Source organism: Trichosurus vulpecula, chromosome 6 (assembly GCF_011100635.1).
Source record: "Trichosurus vulpecula isolate mTriVul1 chromosome 6, mTriVul1.pri, whole genome shotgun sequence".
In the NCBI taxonomy this organism is placed as follows: domain Eukaryota; kingdom Metazoa; phylum Chordata; class Mammalia; order Diprotodontia; family Phalangeridae; genus Trichosurus; species Trichosurus vulpecula.
The window spans coordinates 226013345-226019344 of NC_050578.1; the positions used below are offsets into that span (position 1 = coordinate 226013345).

Consider the following 6000-nt stretch of genomic DNA (forward strand, 5'->3'; position numbering starts at 1 on the left):
CTGGTTTGGGAGCGACTTGATTTGACCTAATTGGTGACTTTCAAAACTTCAATCCACAGAAGCAAATTTTTAAAATAAATCAACCCAAATTGGAAGGTCGTCAGAATAGGAAGCACCTGGTAAGGAACTCCCTCAATAGATGTATCTCAACCTCTTTCCTGTTACCTATAGGTAGTTTTAGAAGTTGCCTGGGGACACTGAGATGGTTAAGTTACTTATCCAGGATCACCCCGTCAGTTGCTGCAGACATGGGATGGGACTCGGAGGCCCAGCTCTGTTCTTCAATGCCACACTGCTTCAAAGTAACAAAGTTTTTAACCAGTTGAAAACCTTAGGCAAAGTTCTTTTGGTGAAAAACATTTAAAATATCTCTAGATTTAGCACAATTACTCATACTTAAAATTTGTTTTAAAAAACAGATTTCACTTCAAAATGTCCCCTTCCAACTGAAAACTCTAATTGCCCGCATATCTAACTTCCTGCATAAAGCATAAACAGAGTAACAAGAATTATCACAGGTCTATAAGCATGACCTATGAAGAGAGACTGGAAAAGCTCATCTTGTTTAGCTGAGAAGAAAGGCCAAGGAGCAATGGGCACAGTATGTATTATTTGTAAAAACTCACTACCAGGGGGCCAGGAAACAATAGTGATTCATTCCTGTTTTGGAAACACACATTGCTGGGTGATCCTTTGATGTTTCTTAGGCTCTGGGAGGCTTGCACCCCTATCAACAGAGGTCCCTTTAAACCCAGGGAGACATGGGGGTTCAAGGGTGATGAGGGCAAAATAGAACCTGAGTTAGCTAAGTCTGCTTTGTTGAAATGGTGAAACTCTAGTTTTCTCTCCAGGAATGATGCAAAGTCTTTCCCCCAGGAGGATGTAGAATTTCCCTCCTGGGAACAGTTTAAAAATAGGTTAGAATTAGCCTGGGTTCAAGAGTCCAGTGCTTCTCAACTGCAATAGATTATATCAGAGACATAAGAGGTCTATTCCAGTTCCATTTTCCTAAGTTCTTAACTTAAGAAACCCAAGTTAGACCTCTAACAAATCATAAAATTGACTTCTCCAAAGTATGAAAACTTTGCAAACTGCTGGGTATCGGGCCAAAAACATGTAACCAAACATTTAGGATATTCAAGTAGCAGAGTTGTTGGTGTGTCTTTTAGAGACCCAACTCGAGAGCATTCTCACAATAAACCTCTTTTTTAAAAATGCCTCTCGAAATTACGGCCCTCGTCACACACTCTCTAGAAACAAATTAAGCTAAGTTTTCCTTTCAGTCCCACCACAAAACACACCAGAGGTATCGAAGGCCTTCGGGGCTAGTCCCTCATTTGTCAGCTCCAAAATGAGAAAAGGTAATGAGGTACTAAGACTTTGGCCTCCAAGCCCAAGTCCGGGAAGCCACCCTTTAAAAAGCTGAGGCTGCTGCTGCTGCAGACCCATCACACAGCAGCCCAGTCCCTCAATGGGCTCCTGTCTTCAGCACATACACATCTGCCTCTGAAGTCAATTCCATATGTCCCGTTCCCACCAGCCAAAGCTGCCTCTCTGGATTTGACAGGGGTTTTCCAAGGAAAACAAAGCATTCTGAATCGTAATGATCCCTTGAACTCATACTTTCTTGGACAGGGGGAAAAACACTTTCTGTGAGGTGAATCTATCAGCAATACAAAAGAGAAGGGAAAAGTACTGTCCATGACCTTGGTCCTTGTGCTGTGGTGCCAAGGAGAGCCTGAGGCATCTCCTATACCACCTCCTGGGGCCTTCTTCTCTTTGGCCCAGAATTAGAGTGACCCCTGCCCCATCACCAGACCTATTCTGCTCCAGCACCCCAACCGTCAGAAATTCACTAGTCCAGAGGAAAAGGCCTTGTGGTTGCCCACAACAATAATGCAAACAACATTAAAAGGGGGAAGCAATTTTGGTCAAAGGGCTTCTAAAAAACACAGGATATTCAAGCTGGCAGGGGCCTGTGCAGATTACTCTATCCAGTTTCTTAATCCATAAATAAACTGAGGCTCACAAAGGGAAAGTGAATTGTCCAAGATGATGTAGCTAGTTAGGAGCAAGATCAGGGCTAGAACCCAGATCTCTCTCCTTCTGGTTCAGGAGTCTTTATATCACATCATGCCTCAATACTGTTCACTACCCCCTCGTTCTCTTATCTACAGAGGACCAGAGGTCATGGGAATGCATTTGAGCCAGAAATAAACAGTCCCTTCTCTGCACATCTATACTAAGCAAAAAGTAACAAGTGAATCAAAAGGTAGCATGGTGTGATTCCTGGAGATAGGGATCCCTCCTCCCACGTTCACTACTGTGTGACCTCCACGCATGATGTCATTTGACCTCCCAGGGGCTAGGCTTCTTCATCACTAAAATGAGGACAATCAGGTCTCTGGTCCCTAGTTCACATGGTTGCTGTGAAGATGAAATCTATAGAGCATTCGCCAGTCTTAAACACGCTACATAAATCTTAGTTATTATTAGAAAATTTAGAGAGATAAGAACAGTTTTCCTTAAACACAGAATGGTTCTCCCATGGAATCCTAATGGTCTCCAAAGTCAAACTAAAGAGTCGATTGAGATTTTAATTTCAATTAGATTCTTTACTATGACAAGCTTCTTAATTCATTTCAGATTACCAGTTATCAACATGCTTTAAATTAAGATGCCAAATTTTAAGATGAGAGAATCTATGGAAAAAGCGGGCACCTCAGTCTGGGCCCCTGGGTGGTAACCCAGCCTCTAACCCCAGAAGGGATATCTTGGACAAGTTACAACCTTGTGTTATTATTGATCTCCCTCTCAGGGTTGTTGGGAAAGAAGAACTTTCACCAAGGATGGTGAAACATTTTACAAACATAAAGAACAAACAAGCACCGCTATGGTGTCTGGCCTACATAGCCATGTGGTCAGTGACACTAGCTCTTGTCTAAAGAGCCAAGCAATGTAAGGGGGTACACAGGGAAAGGCGCTAAAATCATCCGGGTGCAACATTCATTTATTTAGGCTCAGGTATTGATCTTATATTACTTGTGATTTCATGCACACCACTGCCAGGCTGATTCTCCTACCTGAACATCTTCAGTCCCCTCTTTCCTCACTCTCTGATCAAAAATTTTCACCAGATCCCCACTGCCTACAAAATTAAACCTAAACTCCCTAGCCCAAAGCACTCAAGATCCTTCATTAATTTGACCCTAGTCTCTCTCCAACCTGACCCCCATTATTCTCCCAATTCCACTGCATTATTGCAAGAATATGCCAAATACCTTCCTACCTTTGCTCAATCCATTTCACCTACCTAGAATATTCTCCCTCCTCCTTTCTACCTGTCTAGGTCTTCCTTCCCGGACCAGTTCAAATCCTAACTCCATGAAGCTTTCCCTGACCACCCAAAGATCTCTGTGAGGTAATTAGAACACCAAAGTCAGGAAGACCTGAGTTCAAATCCAGCTTCAGATCTAGCTGTATGATACTGAGCAAGCCACTTAACCTCTGTCTGCCTCAGTTTTCTCAACTATAAAATTAAGATAATAACAGCACCTACCTCCCAGGTTATTATGAGTATCAGATGATATAATATTTGTAAAGAATCTAGCACAGTGCCTGGCATATTCTCTGGCTTATTCCTTTCCCCTTTTCCCTTTCTGCTTAAAATAATAGCAGTTAAAGCTACAAGGAATTTCAGCTAAACCCCCTATTTTTTTAACAGAGGAGGAAGCTTATTCCAATCATAAGGCACAATAATGATCTTATGAGCTACTGCAAACGTCTCATGGGCAGGAACAGGGCCTCATACCCTGTATATAGCACAGAGCAGGTACTCAATGTTTGTCAGTGATGTATACATAAAGAAAATCCCTACTCAGAGAAGGAACTTTAAAGATCCTCTAAGTCCAATCCCTCATTTCACAGTAGAAGAAACTTGTTGGTATTCTTTTCACTAAACCACCTAGGAAGTAGGTGCCCAATGTCAAAAATCTGCCCTAAGTTGGAATGTGGGATTACCCATTTTTAAGTACCACCATCTGAATGTCTGGTAAACCTACTTAAGTTTGGAAGTGGACAGCTCACTTAAGTTATGGGACTTATTGTGCTTCATAGCAGACAGTTCAGAAAGAATCTCCTTCAAAAGAAGAGGATTTCCAAAGAATCACTTTTTGCTTTGCAGATCACCCAGAAAATTCTTAGGTTTTTAAAACTGAAAGCAGCCTACTTGTTAGAGTTCAGGCTGATCTCTTTAAAGGGGATCATGGTTTAACATCAACTCCAAAACCCACTTTAACTGTTCTCTTCCCTGTCCCTCTAACGGACTTTGCTGTCCAAGCAGCATATTGCAGAGGCAACAACTTAAACTATGTTACAAGAAGGTCTAAACCCTTGTCTGTTTATTCTTCCAAGGAAGTTCTCTTCCTTAATGAGAGGTCCTTAACCTGGGGTCCCATGACCCAGATTTCAGGGTCTGTTCACTAGAAGAGGGGAAAAAATAGCCTTATTTTCACTAACTTCTAACTAAAATGTAGCATTGGTCCAGGGACTGGGGAATCCCAAATGCATAGAATCTCAGACTCAGAAGGCATAAGATTTTCCAGAAGGAAAAGTCTACCGTACAGTGACTGGGGAGCATACACATACTCATGTCCAAGGCAGACCAAAGCTGAAGGGGAAAAGAAGTAAGCACTGATACCAAAAAGCTTCGATGTCATACATAGCCCTATCACAAAGTTCCCTATAGACCAAGCAGCAGGCACTCTTGGGGAGAGATGAAAGGTTCTGTAGGGATTCGGTCCCACTCAACAAGCGTTCGTGAAACCCCAGTTATGTGCAAGAAGTAGCCCTGGGGTTACCTTAAGCAACTTCTCTCATTCGGTTCTGATCACGTTAAATACCTCTGGAGAGCCCAAACCAAGTTCAGTCACCCATTGGTAGGACACTCGTAGCCCCCACAAGCCTGCACCCTGATCCCTTGCTGTGGCTGGGGAGTGCGCCCTGGGAAGGGGAGCCCATCCAGGCACCCTGCTTGCAAGGGGTGCTCTGGGCCCCGAGCCCGCGCGCCTGCGGCTGCTAGCGAGAGCCTCAGTCCTCGCAGTCCGAGCCCCGGCTAAGGGCAGCTCCGGGACCCCGCTTCCCCGGCCCCGAAGGATCTGGGAAGAAAGGAGAGCCCGGGCGGCTGGCGGGAGGCCGCGCAGCGCAGCGCCAAGTCCAGCGGAGCCCAGCAGGCGCCCCCTCCCGTCCACGCAGAGGCCGGGAGCCCAGGGCCGGCCAGCTGGCTCTGCGCTCCGGTCTCCGCTCTCCGCGCTCGGCTCTCCGCGCTCCCCTCCGGCCCCAGCCGCACTCACCTCTGCGGCCCGCCCGCCGCAATCCGGCCATCCGCAGAAGCGCCTCCCAGAGACTGGGCAGCCTGCGGCACAGGCAGCCAGCGGGACAGGCATCCGCACCCCCCGCTGCAAGAAGGACTCTGGGGGGAAGGAGAGCTGAGCGAGCGCCGCAGAGCCAGGAGCAGATTTGGAAGGAGTGGGGCGTGGAGGAGGTGTGCCTCTGCCGGAGACTGAGCGAGACCGGGGGCGGGGAGGAGGGGGAACTGGGGGGGGGGGGCGGCGGGGAGGCCGAGGTAGGCGTGCAGGGACCCAAGGAGGGGTGTGTGCAGGATGTAGATGTGAAGGGAGCCGGGATGCAGAGCCGGAAAGTGTGCGAGAGGGAGATTCGGTGGGGGTCTGGTGATCGAGGGGGGATTAGGGGGATTTGGCCCAGGAGTCGTTCTGGGGTATCCGCCCAGACTGAGGGGACTCTACTCTCCTTACCTCCTCAGCGTCTGCCCCAGGTTGGTTTACTTTGAGCAGCGGAAAACAAGAAAGGCTGAAACTTTATGTCATTTTCTCACACACACGTGACCCTCCTGAAGTCCAGATGGTTTCAATCATTGAAGGAAAAAAGGGACTTTGCTGGTATGCATGAGCTGGGAGAGTCTGCTCTGCAAAGCTGCCTGAG

At 46.7% G+C, this 6000-nt stretch overlaps 1 protein-coding gene across 2 annotated transcripts in view; it reads right to left on the reverse strand.

The window, feature by feature from the left end:
* DENND2B (DENN domain containing 2B) overlaps positions 1 to 5496 on the reverse strand; it is a 207127-nt gene extending 201631 nt beyond the window's left edge. For both annotated transcript variants that reach the window (XM_036764023.1, XM_036764020.1), the window contains exon 1: positions 5352 to 5496. The gene's annotated coding sequence lies outside the window, so the exon portion shown is untranslated. The remainder of the gene's footprint in view (positions 1 to 5351) is intronic.
* Positions 5497 to 6000: the final 504 nt, after the last annotated feature.